The sequence below is a fragment of the Triturus cristatus genome, chromosome 7 (genome assembly GCF_964204655.1).
Source record: "Triturus cristatus chromosome 7, aTriCri1.1, whole genome shotgun sequence".
NCBI lineage: Eukaryota > Metazoa > Chordata > Amphibia > Caudata > Salamandridae > Triturus > Triturus cristatus.
Window position 1 is genome coordinate 1,268,593,892 of NC_140590.1, and position 24,739 is coordinate 1,268,618,630.

The 24,739-nt window shown below is 44.3% G+C and overlaps 1 protein-coding gene across 1 annotated transcript in view; it reads left to right on the forward strand.

Annotated features, from left to right (window-relative positions):
* The window catches only part of HIRIP3 (HIRA interacting protein 3), a 200,035-nt gene that overhangs the window by 44,307 nt on the left and 130,989 nt on the right, over positions 1 to 24,739 (forward strand). The window lies entirely within an intron of this gene.

Genomic DNA, 24,739 nt, shown 5'->3' on the forward strand with positions numbered 1-24,739 from the left:
AAGCCGTCAAATATTTACAACATGAACCACCACGAGAAAGCATCCTTTCTCAGCAACTTCTCTTTCATAACCGCCTAACTCCAGAGAGGTCCAGAACACCAACTCCTTCATCTCATAACCTGACCGCACAGCTGGCATAGCATAGCAGACCATACACATGATAATAGCACACAGCTAGATGTTTCTTGCCTGATACCTGGTCCCTGTTCAGGTTTGCCTTTTTCTTGCGATTCAAAATTTAACTAGGCCCTGTTTTCGTGCCAGACTTTATGGCAATAAGGTCTTCAGGTGTTGCTGATCAGGGGAGAATATTCTTCAGAAACTGGATAGAGAGGGAAAGCTCCTGCAGCATTAGGGGCTTTGTTAATTTGCCCTTTTGTCTAATTCTGTCTCATCCTGCCATCCTTCATTTTGGTGAGTGACATATTGAACCATACACACACGTTTTGATCAAATCACTTAAGGCCAGCACAGCTCCTTTATGTGCTAAACATTTAATCTGTCATAACCTGTTTCAGGAACCTTATGAAGAGAAATGAAAACTTTGTTCAGCTCAGCAAGGTCTGACTCTTGGGAAAGAGATTAGGAGAAGCAGATGTCTGATGTAGTAATCTTTCGCTAAAGATTCAGCATCCATTAATTATAATGTGCCTGCTCAAGCATTGGAGAAATCACTGTAACCACCATGTGTTACCTCATAGATGCACACATTTAATATACAATTAAATTGTCCAGAGAATATACTTGTGGTAGTGAGGGTGCCATAACTAAAATTGCAGTATAACCAAATTAATCTTTAGTGTGTGAGTAAAGCCAATCATATACTTCATGCTGTGCAGGCCACTTGTAAGGGGCTGTGAAGGAAATTAGCAAAGGGGGCTCGTGAACAAGGGACATATTTCTGAGCAATTGGAAGGTGGGAAGATATTTTGTATTGATATTTAGCACTTTATGCCACCCTGGGATCTCCTCAGAGTCCTGTAAGTAAGTGGAATGGAGGAAGGGCATGTAGAGGTGTTCTGCAGATTTTGTTTCCACTCTCTGGTCTGTGGGAGTTTTGTGAGGATCATGATAATTGTATGTGACTTTGTTATAGTCCATGTGATGGTCTGCTGAGACTTATGTATGGGGCTGCTGAGTGTTATACAAGGTCTCCCAGGGACTAGGAGGGCTCTGTTTGGAGGTCTGTGATGCTATGTGAAGTTTACTTGCTCCTAAGGCACTCCCTTCTAGCTATCATTCTACAGCCAGGAATTAAATTTGCTGGTTGCCACCGTTCACATTTTTCAGCCAATCCCTTTAATTTCATGGCCTTCAGAACGATTTTTAAATAAACATTTTCTTATGTACTACTACTTTTCAGATGTATGCAATGTCTCATACTCTTATGTGTTGAGTATGCCTGTTTACTCTTTCTGTGGGCAGCAGAAAAATGGACGGTGGAAAACTGCAGTCAAACTGTTGCCACCTAAGGATATCGTTCACATAATCTGGTGCACTGAGATTTGTTAGATGATCAAGTCTTCCCCTTCTGATCTCGGAAAGTTCTTGTCATACTCTCACCTCGTATCAGAAAACTGGTGCTGGGGAGGTGGTTTCCAAGAAAAACTGGTGGAAAGATGCCTGAGTGTAGAAGTAGGTTGTTAACAAAAAGGGGTATTTATTTTACTTGAAGAGTAAATTAAGTGTTCGAGGCATATGAGCTGCAGATTATACACTGTGCATAGATCGCCATCTGGTGTTGGGCCCGGATGTTTGCAGTTTGTCTTTCCTCTTGGAAAGTCTTTGGAAGTCACGAGTTCGGTGACTCCTCCTTTGGTTCGTATTGCGCATGGGCTTCGGCTCCATCCTCAGATTGTTTTTTTCCGCCATCGGGCTCGGATGTAATACTTCGCGCTCCGGTTCCGAACTTTTCCAGTTCAACGATCGACGCAAAAATCCTCGCTCATCGAGCTCCTTCAGATAATAAATCATCTTAATCACCTTTTCTTCAGCACTTCTTCGATTCCGGTCGTCGAATGCGGCCTTCGGGCCTATTCCGGCTCCGGTCTCGGCTGATGGAAAGAACTCCCTTCAAGAAGTGCCCTCGATGTGGGTCCAAGTTTCCCCACACCGATCTTCATGAGGTGTTCAACCTCTGCCTCTCCCCTGAACACGAGGCCCGAGACTGTCCCGCCTGCAAGTCTTTTCGCTCTAAAAAGACTATTCGAGATCGACGGGCTAGACGCAACATGGCGCACTCCTCGACCTCCGCTCCAGTCGATATCTTCAGGGGCCGACGACGAAGCTCCGGGACAGCAGAACATCGAAGAAGAGGACGACGACCTCGTCGGTGCTTCCGAGGCCGATGACTCAGATGTGGAGGACATCACCCCGGCGCAGAGGGTCGTGAGTACAATACCCCCTCCCACACCCACGCCGATACCCAAAAAGGCTTCGGTCACACCTTCGCCTTCGGGCCTAGGCAAGACCAAGGATACTGCTTCTCACACCCCACCTTCGGGCCCGGTAAAGAAGCCTATTAAGCCTTCCGGCAGCTCGGACTCGAGCCAGCCTACCAGCGGTACCGAAAAACACCCTTCGGCACCGAAGAAAAGATCGGCCTCCATCTCCACACCGAACCCAGTACCAAAGCCTTCGGTGTCGAAACCTGCCCTTCCGGTGCCGACCAAACATCACAAGGCCCTCGGCACCGACACTCCCGTGCCGAAGTCTTCTTCGGCACCGACAAAAAATCGGAGGTCCCAAAGAAGCACGGCTTAGACAAGCCTAAAAAGCCGTCGGCCCCGAAAACTTCGGCGCCGACCGAACAACCAGTGTCGCAAGAACTTTTCACACCGGATCTTCTCCAAAAGACACTCGCCAAGGATCCAAAAACTGGACATTTGACATTGTCTTAAAAAAAGAGACACTTGGACAAACCAGCTCCACCTCCACCTCCAAAGAGGAAAGACACTGCTACCTCCCCTTTCAGAGTGCCTTCCCACCTCCTCCACCCTCCCCACCTCCACCCCTGCCTCATCGTTCCCCAACCTTGTCTCCTGTCCCAGACGATTTAGGAGACCCTTATTATGATCCAGCAGATGTGCCACAAGACCCCACCCCTACTGGATCTCCAGACCCATGGGACGACTATAACAATCCGGACATCCCAGATGTCCCACAGGATGACCTTTACCCATCTAGGCCATCCCCACCTGAAGATTCCTTAGGCTTTCACCACCTATTACAAAGGGCGGCACACTACCACGGGGTGGAGTTACATACTGACCCAGTGGAGGAAGATTTTCTCCTAGACACCTTTGACAATGCACATAGGTCTACTGCCATTCTACCTATGTTAAAGGGAGTGATTAAACCTGCACCGGAGGTTTTTAAAGACCCAGTCAGGGCCAGGGTCCTAAACCCCCGTATAGAGAAAAAATACAAAGCCGCCCCCACAGACCCTTCATACATTAAAGGCCCTGCACCATTGGATTCCCTAGTGGTATCTACAGCTAGGAAGCGCTCAAATTCTCAGGCGTCAGGCAAAGCACCACCACCTGACAAAGAGTCCAAGCTCCTAGACACGTCAGTGAAGCGCACTGCGTCACAAGCCGCCAACATATGGCGTATCGCCAACACGCAAGCGCTATTGGCCAGATACGACAGGGCGCATTATGATGAGTTAGAGACCATCATGCACCATCTCCCTGAAAAATACAAGAACGGGGCTAATGAATTGATCCAAGAGGGAAAAATAATAACTAATACCTCTATACGCTGTGCCCTAGATGCAGCAGATACAGCCTCCAGGGCCATAAACACCAGTGTCCTTCTCCGTCGCCATGCCTGGCTCAGAGTTTCAGGTTTTAAACCTGAGGTACAAGCCTCTATATTGAACCACCCATTCGACCAAGATCATCTATTTGGCCCAAAAGTTGATGAAGCCCTCGAAAAGATGAAAAAAGATACTGACACGGCGAAATCCATGGGAGCCCTACAGTCACACACTCCTAGGCGCTCTTTTCGCCGCTCTTCCTTTCGGGGCACGGGCAGAGGATACTCCTCGGATAGTGCATCCACGTCCTACAAATCCCCTCCTCAATCTACCTTCACAAAGGGTTATCAAAGAGGCGGAAACGGAGGCAATAATAACAAGGGCAGAGGCAAGACAAATACCGCCCGCTCTGCCACACCTCCTGCCCAATGACTTTTCCCTGCTCCTTCCAGACCATTCCACTCCGGTCGGGGGCAGAATACAACATTTCCTTCACGTCTGGGAGACAATCACCTCAGACAGATGGGTGACCCAAATTATTCGTTCAGGGTATTGCCTAGAATTAACATCGACCCCCCCAAAAACATTCCACCCAGGCAACGCCCTATGTCTCAAGAACATGCTACGTTACTAAAACAGGAGGTGATCTCCCTCCTGCAAAAAGAAGCCATAGAGCAGGTCCCCATAAATCAACAAAATGTAGGGGTCTACTCCCTGTACTTTCTGATTCCAAAGAGAGACGAGACTCTACGACCTATCCTAGATCTCAGACCTCTAAATACTTACATACATTCAGACCATTTTCACATGGTAACCCTTCAACAGGTTCTTCCACTCCTCTCCCAGAACGATTTTCTCACCACTCTGGACTTGAAAGACGCATACTTTCACATCCCAGTACACCAGTCTCACAGAAAGTACCTCAGATTTGTGGTGCAACACTACCAGTTCAAGGTGCTCCCGTTCGGGGTAACAACAGCACCAAGTGTATTCACCAAGTGCCTAGCAGTAGTGGCTGCACACCTCAGAAGACAGCACATTCACGTCTTCCGGTATCTGGACGACTGGCTAATAAAAGCCACGTCCTACGAACAATGTGTGCAACATACCGCCGCTACAATCCAACTACTTCACCAGCTAGGTTTCACGGTGAACCCCACCAAAAATCCCACCTGGTACCATCACGCACAAAACAATACCTCGGTGCCACCATAGACACCTCAAAAGCCATAGCTTATCCCAATCCTGCCAGGATTGCAAATATACAGGCTCTGCGTCAAAAATTCATATGTCAACACTCTCTCCCAGCAAGAGTGTTTATGCAACTGATAGGGATGATGGCCTCTTGCATCTTCATAGTGCCCCATGCAAGACTCCAGATGCGTCCACTCCAAGAGTGTTTAGCGCGCCATTGGAACCAGGCCCAGGGGCAACTGACAGATCTGGTGTTGGTAGATGGTCGCCCCCATCGCTCTCTGCAGTGGTGGAACACCACAAACCTTTCCAGAGGTCGACCGTTCCTGGACCCGGTCCCACAAATGATCCTAACAGACGCATCGCTCTCCGGCTGGGGAGCTCATCTGTTACATCTCACAGTACAGGGCATATGGCCGCCGCAACAGAAGTTACTCCACATCAACCATCTGGAGTTACTGGCAATCTTCCTCGCCCTAAAGCCCTTCCAGACGCAGATTTCAGGCAAGGCAGTCCTCATTCGCACAGACAACATGACTGCCATGTACTACATTCAAAAACAGGGGGGCACACACTCTCCACAGCTCTCTCAATTAGCACAGAGCATATGGAGATGGGCAATTCCACAAAAAATCTTTCTCCTGGCCCAACACGTCCCAGGAGTCCTAAACACCGTGGCAGATCTGCTCAGCAGACAAACGCAGCAGATCCACGAGTGGGAACTTCACCCACAGGTTCTTCACCCGTTTTTTCAGAAGTGGGGGCATCCACACATAGACCTATTCGCCACCCACGAAAACAAAAAATGCCCAAGCTTCGCCGCCAGATATCCACACCCATTGTCCAAAGGCAATGCGATATGGATGAACTGGTCGAACAAATTTGCATATGCTTTTCCACCTCTCCCACTAATTCCATTAGTGGTGCGAAAGCTACAACAGCATTCCCTAACACTGATCCTAGTAGCTCCAACATGGGCCAGACAACCGTGGTACACCACACTGCTGGAACTTTCAGTAGTACCACACCAAAAGCTACACCTCTCACCATGCCTCCTAACCCAGAACCATGGAGAGATCAGGCACCCGGACCCAGCTCAGCTCAACCTTGCGATCTGGCTCCTGAGGTCCTAGAATTCGGATACCTTAACCTTCCCCCTGATTGCATGAATATTATCAGGGAAGCTAGACGCCCTACTACTAGGGCATGCTATGCTGCAAAGTGGAAAAGATTTGTTGTTTACTGCCACAACAACACAATCAATCCTTTAAATGTGTCCATACAGCACATCATATGTTACTTACTCCATCTACAAAGGTGTAACCTAGCATATACTTCCATTCGGTTACACCTCGCTGCAATTGCTGCTTATTTACAGAACAGGCAGCACCTATCACTTTTCAGAGTGCCTGCCATCAAGGCCTTTATGGAAGGCCTCAAAAGAGTAATTCAACCCAGAGTACCACCAGTCTGGAACTTGAATATAGTTCTCACAAGGTTAATGGAACCCCCTTTTGAACCATTACATAAATGTGAGCTCCAATTTCTCACATGGAAAACAGCTTTTCTAGTGGCCATCACTTCCCTCAGAAGGGTTAGTGAAATACAAGCACTCACTATACAGGAACCTTTTCTCCAAATGCATCAGAACAAGGTTGTACTCCGCACCAACCCAAAATTTCTACCCAAAGCCATTTCTCCATTCCATCTAAACCAGTCTGTAGAATTACCAGTCTTTTTCTCACAACCTCAAACCGTTGCGGAAAGGGCTTTACACACACTGGATGTTAAAAGGGCTTTACTTTACTACATCCAAAGGACACAACCTTTCAGGAAAACCAAACCGCTATTTGTCTCCTTCTCTCCACCACATAAAGGCAACCCTATTTCTAAATCAGGGATAGCTAGGTGGATTGTAAAATGCATACAGATTTGCTACCACAAAGCAAAACGAACGCTATCTGTTCCCCCTAAAGCCCACTCTACAAGGAAGATAGGGGCTTCTATGGCTTTTCTAGGAAACATACCACTAGATGACATCTGCAAAGCAGCGACATGGTCAACACCGCACACTTTCACAAAACATTACTGTGTTGATGTGCAAACCAAGCAACAAGCTAGTGTGGGCCAGGCTGTACTAAAAACACTGTTCCAAACAACTGCAACAGATGCCGGTTGTCGCCGCTAGGGTTGGGTACTGCTATATAATCTATGCACAGTGTATAATCTGTAGCTCATATGCCTCGAACGGAATATGCTATTTACCAGTATGCATCTGTTCTTGGCATGTAGAGCTGCAGATCTATACACGCCCACCCGCCTCCCCGACTACCTGTATCTGTTCCAGTTTATCTTATTTAGATACAACACACATGGGTTTCTTTACTGTTACTACTACGCTCCATCTTTCCCTGCTGGCGAAAAACAATCTGAGGATGGAGCCGAAGCCCATGCGCAATACGAACCAAAGGAGGAGTCACCGAACTCGTGACTTCCAAAGACTTTCCAAGAGGAAAAACTAACTGCAAACATCTGGGCCCAACACCAGATGGCGATTTATGCACAGTGTATAGATCTGCAGCTCTACATGACAAGAACAGATGCATACTGGTAAGTAGCATATTCCTTATCTTACAACTGAACCTAAGAGTTTGATTCCTTCTAAAGGTAGACGTAGCACTGCAGGCTTCTGAACTGTGTTTGTGTGCCAGTCCTTTAAAAATAGGTTTCTTCATGCTGCAATAGTTGCAGAAAATATCAGTGAAGTCTTAAACAGTTCTTTAAAGTCAGAGATAAGAGAGAGCACTTTTTGCTAGATAAGCTCCAGAATACGATTTCTTTGATGCAGATTCAAATTTCCTATCTGCGTGGACCTTCAAAATTATGTCCTTAGGCATCAAAGTACAGCCGATTAGGCTACCCATCTGTGATTCCATAGACATGGATTTTGTAATAGTCCTATCTGTATCATCAATGGTATAGGCTCCGCATAAACCTCAGATCATTAATCCGGTCTTGCTTCTTCTAAGGATCCCATCTACAACATGCTGATGTAAGGGAAGACCAGAGAATGGAAACAGCTGGAGTTGTCTTAGCTCTGCTTCAGCAGAAATACTAGGTAGCTCTTTAGCAAAAAAAAAGTGTTGTTATTCCAAATTAGTGACATGATTTCAGGCAAAATCTCCCTGTCTATATAGTCCTCTTAGATCAGAAAGGACTTCAACTCCTTCCTTTCATAGGCAGATTAATCTGACCGAAGACCTTTTGTGTCTCCGGTCTGGAAGTTGCAGTGACAGGAGTGACTGGATTGCAGACATAAAATTAAAATGTTTGTAGCATGTGCTGCTTTAGATTATGTGCTCTGTAAACGTCTGCCATCTAGTGATATCTTGTAACTCCTCCCTATGCACACTTTGCCCCTGGACAAAAACTTGAGATTGTTTTTTTCCCCACATCTGGTTTGAACATTCATCTCGATCTCTCAAATCAAGTTAGTACCTGAAAACATATGATGCCAGGCAGCAGTTTTTTTTTTTTTAACAATGGTCATCAGAGAACTCGTTCTCAACAGCTCCACAACAACCTGTATCCAGGCCGAAGGATGTGTCTGTGGACTGGCACAGCTAAAACAACTTGATCAGGGACAGGACGTTGTTGCAACAAGTAACTAGCTGGGAAACAGACACCACATACGGGACTCCCAACCTTGACCGCGGACAATCTTTGATAGTAGCCGCTCAGGAAGGTATCGCTTCTGTACATGCAGGAGTGGCTGCCACTGTTTCTTTTTTACAGCAACTCTATTAGTGGCGCTGTTTATACCAGCAGACTCACTGATATCTTTTTTTGTGACGTTTGCCAACAAATTAGGAGTTCTACTGTGTCGCGACCACCTCAGATACACCTTTTCATTTGCAATCAGCCGTTTAGCTGCATTTATCATGATCATTGCGGTCCTATTATATCCGATAATGCTTTCAAAAATATGTTGGTTGCAGTGGAGCCTTGCTCTAGGTTCCTCAGGGTCTAGCCACAGCTCACGGCTGATGCTAGCGCTGTTATAAAATATTTGCATGTCTTTGCCGGAACTTGTGCCACTTTCCATTCCGACCAGGGTCCTGCTTTCGCTTCTAAGGCGTACAGCGATTCAAGGATGTCTGTGGGAGTGCAGGTGTATTTCTAGTCTCCATATCAGCCTGAGGGCAATTGTGTTGTGGAGCAAATGAACCGCGACTTAAACCAATCTTTAACAGCAAGGGTATTAGGGACAGGCTGTGGCTGGCTAACTCCTCTTTTTGGGGTTTAATGTATTCTTATTAACCTCCCAAGAAGATGTCTGGGTGGGTGGACTCCGTACGAAATGCTCTTTGGCATCAAGATGTTTGTTCTAGACCTTGATGGTCTAGACATTGTGGCGGCTGCTGCAACCTCTGACTTACATAACCACTGAGCTGTCTTACAGGATCTACAAAAATGTTGTGATGCTCTGGCTAAAACCTATATGCCTTCGACTCAGCCATCTTATGCAGCTCTAATTCCTGTTTCTGACCGGCTTCCTAATTTTGGAGATCTGGTTCGTGAAAAGGTGGCGATCAAGAAAGAATTTGGTCCCTCCTACTGTTCTCCTTTTCTAGTGCTTAGTCTTCAGGGTACCCGAACTGTGGTTTTACCTCCACTGCCGGATACAAAGACAATTGCTTTGTTGCCGTTGAACATGTCAAGTTACACCATTTGGCCAATACTCAGTAGTATGCCTCGGGTGTCCCAAGACGGGATATTCCTTTACAGCCTATGAGCTGTTACTTCTGATTCTCCCCGGCTGCCGAGGGGGATGTCTAGTCTTCAGTGGACCTGGTACCTGTTTTACCTTCTTTACACTCCACAATTGAAATTGTTTATTGTGATCCACCCCTAAAGGTCCCTTCAGGAGAGCAAGTCTTCAGGTCTACATTCAGAATCCCAGCCTCCATTATTCCAGCAGAGTTCTTCTGGTTACTATATTAATCAGGATAATTTTTCTTGAGACATTTCATAACTGTCATCTGTTTCAACCCCACCACCAGTGCGAATTTGTGTTTTTATCTCCTAGTTAAAACACATTTAGCTGGTTCCACCTAGGATATATGTCTGGATTGTGTTTCCATGGTATTTTTGTTCAAGTGGATTGGATAGTGACTGTTTTTTTCCTTTTGTAAATGCCCAATACCTCCCTGAACGTTCTGCTGCAGAACTTGTCGACGGGGTGTTGGCCCCACATTCTTCCTTAACATTTCAGCGGTCTCAGTAACTGATGGATTCAAGATTCAAGATTCAAAAAGACTTTATTCGGTTTAAAAGACAAAAACCATGAAAGCTACAGCATAAAAAATACAATAACAAATTGCGCACATAAAATATAGGAAAGAAAGGGGTCTAATTAAATTTCGTCAAGACCCAATGTATTCCTAAGTTTAAAAACATTTTTAAAAAAGCTTAAAACTGCAGTAACAGAACAGTGTCCATTCTCTGTAATTCTAGAAAAGCTGGGCGACATTTATTAATTTTCAAATCTTTAAGGAGTGGAGTAATGTATATCCTACGTGGTATAGTATAAAATTTACAGAAAAAAAAATATGGATATCGGATTGGGACGAAGAATCATCGCACGGGCACAAAGACGAATTAGGTAACCATGAATTCATTACTGGGAAGGACAGAAGTCTAAAAACAATATTCAGTCTAAAACGAGTCAAAAGAAATCGATCATAATTTGACAACGGCAGGGTTAAGTATGGCTGTACATTATTACTAGATAGCAAAGGAAAGTGCAGGGATACAGTCTTTTTCTTCATTTCCTCTTGCCTTCTATTTACTGCAAGATATTCCATACATAGCCTAGACAATAGGTTCCTGGATATACCAACCATTGAAAGTGGGTCTTCAAAATATTGTTGGCAGCCAATTTTACCAAAGAAGGATTTGACATAATTTAGCCAATCTAATCGACCCACGTTTTCCAGTTTTAAAACATCCTGAAGAATAGCCCGATTCATAGTACACTCATTAGTTGTCCATACCCTATGCCACAGAAGGATAGGTTGGATTCTGATTAAATCAGATATATAAGTTAAACCAAGTTCAATGTGGCAAATGTAAGTCGCAACGCTTTGAGGTACTGTCAGGACGTACCTCAAGAACCTATTCTCGGCTTTCTGGATTGGGTCAATGTTGGAATACCCCCAGAGGCCCGAGCCATACATGGCAACAGACGTGCACGTAGCTTTGTAAATTATTAAGATTTCTTTAATAGGTTTCTTACCCAGTTTTTTAATAAAATGTTTTAAGGACATTATAGTTTTTTGGAACAAAAGAGTTCTGGCCTTTACCGCATAAGTCCATGCCCCAGTTTCATGGAACAAAACACCGAGATAGGGGAAAGTGGGGGTAAATTCCAAGGGAACATTATTCAAAAACATTCTTTTAGTCTGCTTACCAGGCCTATTACCACAATTCATTGAAAAGGTTTTACTACAATTAACTTTTAAATCTAAGCTAGACATAAAGATCTCAAAAGATTGTATCAAGTTTTGTAGTGCCACAGGGGTACGGGCCATTAAAACTGCGTCGTCCGCATACAGGAGCGCAGGGACAGACCTTCTCCCAACTTTAGGCATGTCCCTGCACTCCCGCAGAAGGCGACGTTCAAGACCATTGATGTACACCAGGAATAAGAAGGGGGCCAAGACGCACCCCTGGCGCACTCCCCGGCCCACCTCAAACCTTCTGGTACATTGGCCCCCACTACCATAGCGAACCGAAGCTGTGGCCCCTGAATATAAGTCTTTCAAAAAGCAAACAATAGAATCTTCCACACCTATCTCTTTTAAAATTGCTTATAATTTGACATGGGATACACAATCGAACGCCGACGAAAGATCGACGAACGTGAGATACAAACGTTCCCCCTTTATCCTCAAGTACTTAGATTGTATCATCATTAAATTTAGGCATTGTTCGATAGTGCCAATGCCCTTTTGAAATCCATATTGTAGGTCACTCATTATTTCATTCTCCACTGCCCAGCTTTGTAATCTTGCCAGGATAATTCTCCCAAGGATTTTAACAGAAGAGTCCAGAAGGGAGATTGGTCTATAACAGGCACAACATTGTCTATCTCCCTTCTTATAGATAGGTACAATGACCGAGGTGAACCAAGACGGATTTAAGTCTCTTGCCAGTGCTGCATTAAAAAGTTGCACCAGCATGGGACCCCAAACCTCAATATTTCCTTTGTACAAGTCAACAGGGATCCCATCAGGCCCTGCGGCCTTGCCACCCTTCATTGCTTTCAGACCCATGTTAACTTCCTCCAGGGTAATTACCAATTTTTCAGCCCCAACACCTGTATAGTCCCTAATGACAGCGTCGGTGGTAAGGGGTTTATCTTGAGGACTGTAAAGATTTGAGAAGTCAACCACCCAATCCTCCTCAGCGATAGCAATCTCTATTCGCGCTTTGGTATTATCGTAGAGGAAAGGGGTATTAACGGCCCTCCAGAATGCAGACATATCCTTCAATTGTGATGCTTCGCATAACACTTCCAGGGCCTCCTTTTTTATAACCATTTTCCTATTTTTTAAAGCTTCATTATATGTTTACCTGCAGTCTCTTATTTCAATAGGATTTCGGAGTATTCTGTGAATAGCTCTTTTCAAGTTGGATAAAGATCTGGTACAAGCGTTATCAAACCAACTTCTCTTACCCTTTACCCTATTATTAACCTCCACCCACAAGTTTTTCTTGATTGTGGAGGCTATTATATTAAAATGCTCAATTATCAGGTCACGGCTGGACTTTTCATCTAAACAGATGTCAAAACTGCTAGGGCAAGCATTCAGTAACTTACCTAGGAACCTTTCCGGGACAACCTTGCCCCATTTTAAGTTGTACCCGTTTTGTCTGCCAAGGACCACATCAGGGGCTGAGCACAAGGAGGACGCAGTCTCATGCCAGTCAAAAAAAGGATTTTCAGCCTCCATAATCTGGGGCAAATGGTCACTTACTGGCAACTCCATAATACTGGACTTGATAAGTTTATGGCTGCAGCTATTTGAAGCAATAATAAAATCTATGGTAGATAATGCACCTCTACCGATAAATGTGGGCACGAAAATGGTGGGTTTTTGGGCGATTTCATTTACAAATCCCAAATCATACATAAACAATATATCATTTAATAGATCCCCAATCAGAGAATGGTCAAAATGAGTTAAATTTAACTCCTGCTCTATCGCTAAACCACACAAACCCTGTTTGCCTTTAATACAGAGTTTACAATTAAAATCTCCCCCCCAAAGGAACATAGCTTCTCTATCGGTTGGAACTGATGGAATTATATGGGATTAAGTACCATTTGATGTATTTGGTCCCACAGAGACCCTGCAGATACCGTATGTATTCTGTGTTTCCATGGTTGATGTGTTGGTGCCAGGGTTGGATTCAGATGATTGGGATGTCGATGCTCTACATTCTGTGTTTTTCGAATTGCAATATTACACTATCTTTGACACTGAGGATTTATATTTAAATTCTGCTAACTATGCTGACGTGTTTCGTAATAACATTATGGGCACCATTGTTTGTGTAGAGCTAATCAACAGCATCCCCAATATAATTATACTCAGCGGGAACATTGCCCAACTCAGCATAATTACCACCCACAAAAGATGAAGTACACCTATTTCACTGGTTATGACCTTTTGGACCCGGCATCATACTATTTTTGATTTGTTCCCACTCTTTCGAAACAATATATGCTTACTCAGACCAATTTAATCTATGCATCCCTTTTTATTGATAACTTAGCCCTGAAAGGATATGATTACTGGAAGGACAATATTGACTTGAAATATGTATGGAGCACCATATCCTGGCAAGTCCAAGGTACAGAATCTTTATTCCTTGTATGTCTGATAACAATACAAATTAGCTTTCTTAATGACATGGTCCAACAGACTACTTGTCTGGGATTGGTTAAGATTAAAGAACTGAATACCCCACTTTTCCATCCTTGGCCCTTCTTTGATAATTGGCAATCTTATGCAAAGTATCCTGAAAACCAACTTAATAGTATGATATGAAACAGTTTAATTCTTCTATGATAGCTCCGACTGGATTGTCATTATGGCCTTGGGACACGCATGTTTGTCATTCTCGGTCCGTGAACACTACTTATAGGTTAAAATTAAATAGACCTGATCCATGTTATCCACAAACACTGCTTTCCATCACTGTTACTATTTATTTTGTAGGTAAATTATGTCAACTATGGTTAGATCATTCCACAGTGTCTGCCGTGAAACATAATTTCCTCCTATCCGAAGACATAACTCTATCTGATTTCCTTTTGGGTCCAAAATCCCCACATTCGAAACTATTTGTTTATGCAGCCTGTAATGAACTTTAGAAACTGTCGCAACTGGAAGCTGCAGTACGTTTACTCCAAATTAACCAAAATAATTTAGATTAAGGGCTTCCTGTTGTTGACAACAGTATTACTACATTGTCATCTCGTATTTTTACTTTCGATAATATTGTATCATCTGTAATTGATATTGTACAAACTGAAGTGTCCACCTTGTATCATGGGGCAAACAAAGCAAACTGGGGTGGCGGAGTGAGCTAAAGAATGATGATGGGTTAAACCCAGATCAGTTGACTGGGGTGAATGCTTGCAATGTTCAACACTCCGTCCATCATTCCCTTTTGTACCGCTTTGTTCGCCCTAAGTTGGCAGGGTATGCCCAGACGTGGGTCCCTTGCTCACTTTGCCGCTGGATTCAAGCTAGCCTGGCTGATGACGGCTGATTAGCCAGAAACCGGTCCCAGGATGCTTGCTTCCGGTCCAGGGAAGACATGGCTTGGCAGTTCGGGCTGGACTGTTTCCCATGAGGCACAGGGTCAGACTGATTTGCATATGGCCATGTCTGAACTGGGATGGCGGAGTGAGCTAAAGAATGATGATGGATTAAACCCAGATCAGTTGACTGGGGGTGAGTGCTTGCAATGTTTAACACTCCGCCCATCATCCCCTTTGGTTTTGCTACCTTGTATCATGGCCAGAATCAACAAAGATCAGTTATGCAATTTGGCTGGACACTGCAAACACTTAAGAATGGACAGGTTCCCTGGCATTACCTTAATTGTAGCGCATTGTTCTTACCATTTAATTTAACATGTAAACCGCAATCGATGTCTATGAAAGACGCTAGATACACAATGCTGCATATAGAGAAACATGAACAACTTTGTTCACTTTAGCTGAAACTCATTCTGCGGTATGGTTAATACGCGGGGTTATCTTGTTGCCCATCTCGATGTTAAATTCACTGCCTGCATAAAACACTTCCCAGTAGGTAGATATGAGCCCCTCTGGAGCAGCTACATACATGAGCTATGGCCCCTGCCCTTTTCATATCGTCTGTCGCCAGAGGTGATCCCTGTGCAACTGGCAGCATCTACTGGATCTCAGTTTCATCAAAATCAACACAGGTTGCCCTTTCATGATCTTGAGGAGCATGTTTGTTCCTTTGACCTACTCAACTGGATGGCTGATATTTCTAATTTGGAAGGTTCGGATTTCCTACTGGAATCATTGTTTTTTCACTTGGTATCCTACATCCTGGGTCCCAGCGATACGCTGTAATTAGATACATTGTTCACTAAAATCTTTTTTTCCAATTTGGCCATAGTTCCTATAGGGGCACGGACTATGAACTGTTTTAAACGCTTTAGTTCTGCTTATCACCTGATTTCTTTTGTCATCTTGATGCTACCATCCTGACCAAGGTGAGGCCCATTGCCGTTTACCTATGTTAGCAGGAGCACATTGCAGACTGTCCTCTGCTCTGCGTACGGTACTTATTGCACGTATTTTGCTTTGTAACACGCTGTTCTTTCACACAGAATCTACTGTTGTTTTCGCTTCTGTTCTTTCCTGGGATTTAGTCTGCACACCGTAGACTAGGTCAAAGAACAATGCCTCTTGTTATTTTGTTCTTGTCAGGCCCTTGCACCTAGAAAAAACACACAAATGCAGCTGTTGTTTGGGAACATGTACTTTGTCATATTGCTATGCACAGAATAGATAGCAACACACTAGAGAGGGATCTTTCGAAGGAAGAGATTGGGACAGCACCTGATATGTAGAACTTTCATCTGTGCATGCTAAGGTACGGGGTCTGCTGACAACACCCAGAGATCTTCTGATATATAATCATTTTGATTCTGTAGGAGGGTAGTGGGGTTAGGCTGATTGGAAATAAAAAGGTGGATCTGAGGTGGTTATGACAGTAAAACTTATAACATGTTGGCAAACATCACAACAAAGGACAAATCGGCGAGTCTGCTGGTATAAACCGCACAACGAATTGCGTTGCTGTAAAAGAGAAACCGTAGCAGCCACTCCTGCATGTGCAGAAGTGATACCTTCATGAGCGGCCACTATCAAAGATTGTCTGCGTTCAAGGTTGAGAATCAGACGATCACCAACCTTAGGATTGGACACAAAAGGAACTTTGTCAGTAGTTAACTGATAAGTATATCGAGAATAAAATCCCTGAGAAAAGGGAGTACCATCCCGAGTTGTGGCGATGGCTGCCAAAATGTCATCATCATTTTTTGTCATAGAGTGTGTAAGTGTGGCTACTTAAACTGTGCCTACTGCAGATTTAGCTGCATCATCAGCCATTGAATTCCCAACAGAGTGCGCTCCCGCATGTTGATGGCACAACGCATGTACAACTTGTGTAAGTGGCAGGCGTTCTTTAAAAGCGCCCACTCTAACCTAAAACGCTTTATGCTTTATCATGCTTCCTTTGGAATCCCAAAAATCATTTTGTTTCCCCAAAAAACAAATTGCTATTGAAGGACTGTCCTCAATAGAAAGAATCACACCACGCACAACAAGGGTGGGTAATTCAGGATCAGCATATTCGAGAGCTAAAAGGAGAGCCCTCAATTCAGCCAGCTGGGCCATGCAGTCCCCTAGGGACTGGGTATGAACCAAGGCAGAGTGAAAATCTCCATCTTTCATCGAACCTACGACAATAGTGCAAGCTGTGGAGTAAGCCTGCTTAGAACCATTGGCTGGTTGTGCCGAACCATCAGTGTAAATGATACATTTGTACTGATCAAGGGGAAGAACAGAAGAAGGCAGAGAGTGAAAGTGTTCATTCTGAAGAAACTCTTGCGTATGCGAGGAAAGGTCAAAAACAAAGTTGACATCACCGGATGTTAAAGACGTAGCCCTTTGAATCCAATGAGGATGCAGAGCCCTAGAATCAGGAACACTAATTTTCATGACCTCCTCTAAACTGGCACAGGCAAAACGGCAAAACTGTGTTTACCTTGAGCAAAAGGGTATTCTATAAGAATGCCCATTGCACGGCAGTCGAAAGTTTTTCCGTAGAAGAAAAATGCAGTTCCGCAGGGGTATACATGTGCGATTTATAAGCAATAGGAATAGTGTCACCCTCATTAAACATATTAATCCGAATGACCAGATTGGTAGTATTCAACCTAGTCTAAGTACTGTGTAGCAAGCAAATCAGACTGTAAAGGGCACAATACCACGGTGTGTACCGGAAGCCAGGAGGAATTAGAAAAGGACGGGTGTATCAACGCATTAAGAGGTTTATACGTTGAGCATAGTTGGGAATGTAAGTCCTGTCGAAATTTATAAAACCAAGCAGAGACTGAAGTTTTTTAAGGTAAGGTGAAGGATGCAATTGTGCACACTTCTCCCACAAATGGGGTGCCAAACACCAACCCTCATTAGTCAGTTCATAACCAAGAAATGGAACAACTTGAAATGCAGTATGCAACTTCGCAAAATTGAAAGCCAAGAGCTGCGAATTGCAGGATGATGCGAACCACTCTCACGAGATGGGGATTTAATTAATCATCTGTCAGGTATATGTCATCGACCTAAAAGAAAGCGTCAGGGTCAATATCTTGCAAATACGTGCTGCAAAGACCCCGGTGCTATTCTTATGTCCGATGGGTAGTCTCATGAATCGCCTCTGGGAACCGAGGGCGCTGAACATGGACAAGTCCCGGCTCTCAGGAGCCAGATTATGACTGGAAAATCCATTAGAAATAGCTAATGTAGTTTTAATTTTTTATGCACGATATTATTGATTAAAGCTGTACTATGAGTGTTTTGCACTGCAAAGGTACATGCATGACTAGTCAAATGTCTATAATCCAAAACTATGCGGGTTTTAAAACAAGAAAAAGAGGATTGTTCATCGCAGAAACAAAGGGTTCAATTACACCCGGATATTCCAATTGAGTAAGAATCTCTTTGGCGGATGCTCTAGCATCATGTTTGATTGGATATTGAGGCTGTGTCGGAGGAGTAGAACGTATGGGAACAACATGTAAAGGAAAATCCTTAACCCAACCAGCCTGGGTGAGGTATAAGAAGGGGGCCAAAGTAAGAACCCATTCAGAAGCATAACCATGCTTGGTCTCATCAGGACCGAACTGGAAAAAGGAAGGTATAACCACATCCTCGCCTCGAGGACATGCATGAACAAATGGGGTAGGCCAGTCGACCTACACCAGCAAAATATCATAAGAAGTCAAGTCGTCCCAAAAAATAGCATTAATGGTGTGTTCAATGTCACCTTCAATTTGAATGTCTACATGATAAAGTCTATCAGGTGGAGCCATGTGGGTGTCAGTTGTTTTCGCCTCCGGAAAACTGATGTCAAGCGCACAGCGGTAACTTCCACACTGTGGAGGTTGAGTCACCGCCTAACTCCTGTTCTGAAGGAGGGTTCTCACCTTCTGGAGCATATTTTGTTGTTAAAGCGGTAACTTTCTTCTCCTGGAACAGGGCTCCAAATGGAGGTGGTCCCTCTCTTAACTTTCACATCAAAAGAGTGCTGTGGGTCCCATTTGGGTTGCGCGGACTCGCCCTGTTTGCAATCTTGCCGTCCTCCTTGGTCGTACTGTTGATCAGACGATTCCTTAAAGGAATGAGGATCAGGAACCTGAAACTTCTCAGGAGTTATAATTTTAGAGCGATCCCGTAAATCAGATCTACGTTCCGAAGCGCCTGGTGGCTGTGTCCTACCACAAGGCCTAGGCTTCTGTTACTGCTTAGATTTGTCCCATGTCTGTTTTTTAGGAGAGACAGGACGACCCTCCTTTTCAGGAGGGGGCTTACCTTGAAATTGGGTAGATGGTCTGACCCCCAAGTTATTACAATCTAACGGTGTATAATCATCAGCAATAATAATCGGCAACTGAGGTTCCTGCTCAACATCTGCTACAGCTGAAAGCGTTGACGTACCATCTAGGACGCTGCTTCACCTTTAACATAGGAAAGAATAATTTCGGGGCGGGCAAGATGGCGGATGTGTTTGCATCCGAGTGAGCAGCAGGGTCGAGCCCGCTGCTAGACGCTCTCATCTGTGGCTGCTGCTGGGCGCTCGCTCTCCCTTCTTCAGTGCGGATGGAGGTGTGGGGAAGGCTCCAGGCGGATTTGTGATCTACGGTGTGGCTCACGACTATGTGGCAGGCTTTTCTATTCAAATATCGCTGGTTTCTGCAAGCTGCTTGGCGTGTGGCGACCGTTACTACTGGGCAGCTACTGAGGCGGAGTTACCTGGGTGCTGAACGGCGGTTGTGCTGGATTCGGGACCCCTCGTCAAAACTAGGTGTCATAGACGGACGGATTAAAAGTGAAGAAGCGCTGGGGAAACAAGCACGGAGACGGGGACCAGTGATGGGACATAAACCAACAACCCAGGCAGTGGCGGCGGCTGCCGCAACAGTCACTGGTAAGCCGGGCAATCATGGAATTGCTTTAAATGCATCAAAAAGCGTTTCTGAACCTGTGCGGAAGGACAGTAGTCTGAATAATACCCCGGCTGATTCTGCTACTACTATTACTATTCCGCTCAAGCTACACGAAGCTGACCCGATGCATGTTGGGAGGTGTAGTGCTACTCCCGTTAAAAAAAAATACCCGGCATGTTTAAAAAAGGGAATAAGGCATTGAATAAGGATAACCTGAAGGATAACTTGAAGGGAAAGACTACTGGCTAATCCTGAACCTCACCCAATACATCTGAGTGACAATCCTCCTGACAATCCTCTTGTGAGTGTCAGTGACAGTATGAATGTGGAGGTACCGGCTCCTCTCCCCTCCTCCGGCAACGAGGCATCCCTGGTGGCACAGACTGTTGTTTCTAATACCGCAGACGTTGCTGATAAGGGCACAGTTACCGCTCTGGGGCTAGTGTTGAAATTTCAGGGCATATCTTCTGATATTACTGCTGGCTCCATTGCTCACGCTAACCTTCAGGAGGAGGTTGATATCATCGGGGACGCGCATTCAGTTGACTCTGCAGGGAACTTTTATTCAATGTCGGATTTATCGACTGCATTGGAGCTGGAAAGTTTAGATGGGGATGGGGATGGGGAGTGGAGAGACGATGCTTGTACTTCTAGCTTAACTGGCGGGGTTCAAGAAAAATCCCGCCTTTCCATTGAAGAAGGCTCAGTCAATGGTGATTCTCCTTCTGCTCGAAGGGAGTGGGGGGGTGAGGAAAACACTGTCCTTAGGGGGGGTCCTCCCCAGTAGATTTAGAAGCTGACCAGAACCAAGGCTCTCCTGCTCTCATTTCTCCCTCCGGGAACACTCATGCAGATCTAAATGACTTGTCGCAGAGCTCTCATGGCTCTCAGACATCTGGGGTTACCTTGGATATGCTATATCAAGTGATGGTTAAACACCGGGAAGAGACCAGAGCTGAGAACCTGCGTACGCAAGGGGCACTACGCAAGCTCCAAAACAACTTAAGGCGGGTGATAAAAACATGCAATGAAAACTCTGTTAGAGTACAGGAAGCGGAGGGGAGGATCTCTGCTATTGAAGATGTTTTGACTCAGCAAAATTCCCAGCTCTCCACTCTTGTTAACTTAAAGGAGGATTTTAACTGGAAGCTCGTGGATTTAGAGAACAGATCCAGGCGCAATAACCTGCGCATTTTGGGCATTCCTGAAGGAAGCGAGGGGACCAATGTCAGGCATTTTACTATAGAGCTCTTTACTGAAGCTTTTCCGGAGCTTACTCAGTGGCAGTGGGACCAGGAACTTCTTAGAGCACACAGGTTTCCTTTTCAACCTAAGAAGACCTCTGGCAGGGCCTTTAACAACCAACCAAGAGCTATTTTGATCTCCCTGAACAACTTTCTGGCGCGTGAAGCACTGTACGATCTTGCTCGGCCAGATCGCAAACGAAGGGGGAAGGGTCTGGATTTCTTTGTTCGTCCTGACTATTGTCATTTTACTGTCCAACAACGATGGCAGCTTCGCCAACTTATTCCCTCATTTCAGGCAAAGGGAGCCCAAGCTTTCCTTCTTAACCCCTCGAAACTTAAGGTTATATTTAAGGAGAGAACTAATTTTTTGACTTCGGAGAGCATAGCAAAGGACTTTTTATCCAAGATGTGATGACTTAAGTCTAGCTGGACTTGTTTTTGATTTGTTAAGCTGAACCATTAGGGGCCTAGTTTGTTTACTTATCTGTTCTGGATTTATGACTTTTTTGCTCTCTCGTGGTTAGGCCTTTTTGTCTTTAAAAGCATTTTTTGGTTGACTGTTTAGCAGATGAGAGTGCGCAGCGAGATGCATTATGCTTCTCAGACCATCACTATTAGGGACTGTTCAGTCCCTTTGCCCTTCTTTGGTGGGATTGGGGTTGGGGTGGGGGGGGGGCTCGGGGGAGGGGGGGTGTGCTGGTGGGGCCAGCAAGTACAGGATTATTGCAGGCAACTTGTATTGTAGCTTAGTAGGGGAAGACACGGTTGCTCTGTATTATCAGACAGGTTTAAGTTTTGTTTTTCTTATTAACTTTGAGGCATGTAAGAATGGGGAGAAACAACAAACAAACAAAAGAGAAATAACTTTCAATGGCCAACTTAAGAATATGTTCTTGGAACATTTGTGAGCTGAATAATAAGCAAAAGAGGGGTATGTGTGCTCATATTATTTATAGTATGCGAATAGATGTCCTCTGTTTGCAAGAGACACATTTGATATGGAATAATAGAAAATGGTTTAATGATCTGGAAATGCATCTTGTGGGATGCACGTGTCAAGGAACTACTACTAGGGGAGTGGCAGTTCTTATTAGAAAGGGGTTAGAGTCATGCAATCGTGTTAAAACTGATCAGTATGGAAGATGGGTCATAATAGTACTATTTTTAGATGGTAAACAGTTGACTATTTGCTCAATATATGACCCTAATTCTGACGATCCTGACCTTTTACATTTTCTAAATGTAGAACTATTGGATGGCCCACTCCAGTAGTACTGTGTGGGTACTTTAATATCCATATTGATAGAGATGTCAACATAAATTCAGAGATTCCTTATCTAGGGCTTAAGAAGAAGGTCTATAAGGCATTAAGAGGTTTAGCTATAGAGTCTGGTCTTTCTGATGTGGGGTTTGTAAAAAGAGATATGGCACCGGGATATACATTCTATTTAACCCCACATCAGAAAGTGGTCCGCTTAGATTATTTTTTTGTTTCTTGGACACTTCTAAATAATATCACCTATGAGGTATTCCCCAGAATAATCTCAGATCACAATCCTATTTTAATTGAGATTAAGCAAGGATTGGGTTCATCCCCGAAGATAAATTCCTGGACATTTGAACGTAAACTTTTGGCCGATCCATTGTATATTGAACATCTGTCCAAATGGATTAAACAATTTTTTGATATTAATCGTGGGACTGTTTCCACTCAAATGGTTTGGGATTTGTTTAAGGCCGCGGTTCGGGGAGAGACCCTGTCATATTCTATTAATAAACAAAGGTCTTCTCGGGTTAAACTTGCTACTTATCAGAAGGCTGTACTAGAGTGGGAGGCTAAATTAGTTTCCGCTATCATTGCAGCTCAAGATATTGAGCCTATTAAATCAACACTTGCCATACATTAGTCTAGGTTGTATGAGGTCTTTGCTTCGCAACTGGCTGAGCAGGCCACAGTGTTTCGCTCCCAAGTTTATGAAGTGGGGGAAATGACAGGGCGGATCTTGGCTAAGAGGCTTAGACAGCAGGAAGTATTTAATGCTGTAAGTGAGATTCAGGGCGACTCGGGTCAAATATACAGTCAACCTGAAGAAATTTTGGAGGTTTTTCGCTCATTTTTAGTAAACTTTATACGGAGGAAAAGTTGACGTATTCATCGAAGTCTCTGCTAAATGTTTGTGGGACCGACAACATCTCTAAGTTAACGGATGCTCAATCTGCAGCCTTAGATGTAGAAATTTCATGGGATGAAGTAGAGGCGGCTATTCTCTCGCTGGCTACCGGGAAAGCTATGGGGCCAGACGGTATACCATTGGAGTTTTATAGAGTGTTTAGACCTCTTCTGAAACAAGATTTTCTCCAGACCTGTGTAGAGGCTCAAAATGCGGTCGCACCTCCATCTTGGAGTCAATCAATTTCTTAAGAAAGGCAAATCCCATCTTCTTCCTTCATCTTTTAGACCGATATCGCTTATCAATGCCGATAGTAAGGTCTTTTCAAATATCTTAGCATCTCGTATATCGGGGGTAATCTCTACAATAGTATCGCCTCTCCAGCATGGCTTTATCCCTTATCGGGATACCTCGGACCATGTTAGGCGTGTAATTACTTTAATGGACCGGGCCGAAGTGATGAGATACGATCTAGGCATTACCCTGTTGGATGTCGAGAAGGTATTTAACAGGGTAGCCTGGTCATATCTGTGGGAGATGCTAGCAATGAAAGGGTTTGGCCCACGGATTATTCTCGCCTTAAAATCTCTTTATGTATCACCTACATCTTGCATAAAAATTGGCTCTAAAAAAATCTGCTTTTTTCTCCATCTCTAGAGGTACCCGTCAGGGCTGTCCCTCTTCCCCACTTTTGTTCGCCCTTTATATAGATATATTTTTAAACAAACTGAATTCAGCATATGAAATACCTCCAGTTTCCGTTGCCAATATTAATTATAGAGCGCTTGCCTACGCCGATGATATTATAGTACTTACTACTAATATCTCGAAAGCTCTTCCGGTGGTTGAGGACTTGGCTATTCAGTTTGGGGCCTTCTCTGGCTACAAATTGAACATAGCGAAAACTCAAAACATATTTATAGGTCAGACCCCCCCCCCCCCCCCCCCCCCCCCCCCATTGATCCCTTTAGTATCGGTAGCAACTTATTTGGGCATCAAAATTACATCCCCTGTATCGGATATTCCAGCTATAAACTTTAACCCGGTTCTTCAAAACGCAAACTCTACACTTGAACGGATTGATCATCTTCACTTATCCTTATTTGGTCGGAACAACGTGTTAAAAATGATTATACTTCCAAAATTTCTTTACATGTTTCGATCTATTCCTCTTGAGTTTCCCTTGATTTTCTTTAAACAGGTGGAAAGATTGGCATCCAGGTTTATCTGGGGCAATAAAAAACATCGTAGGTCATATAAAAAGATGATTTTACCAAAATCTAGGGGGAGGTGGGCAATTCCTCACTTTTTGTTCTACTCTGTTGCGTCTGTTTTACAGTTTATCTCTCCTTTGATTATTGGGGAAAAAGCAAGGATCTCTCAGAGCCACTCACCCTCAATATACGAACTTATAATGGGAGAGGAATGTCGCGGTTGTTTTCTTAAAAATATAGAACCAAGCTATTATAAAAAAATGTAATTTAAGACGCTGAAAGCAGCCGTTGGAGTATGGAAGA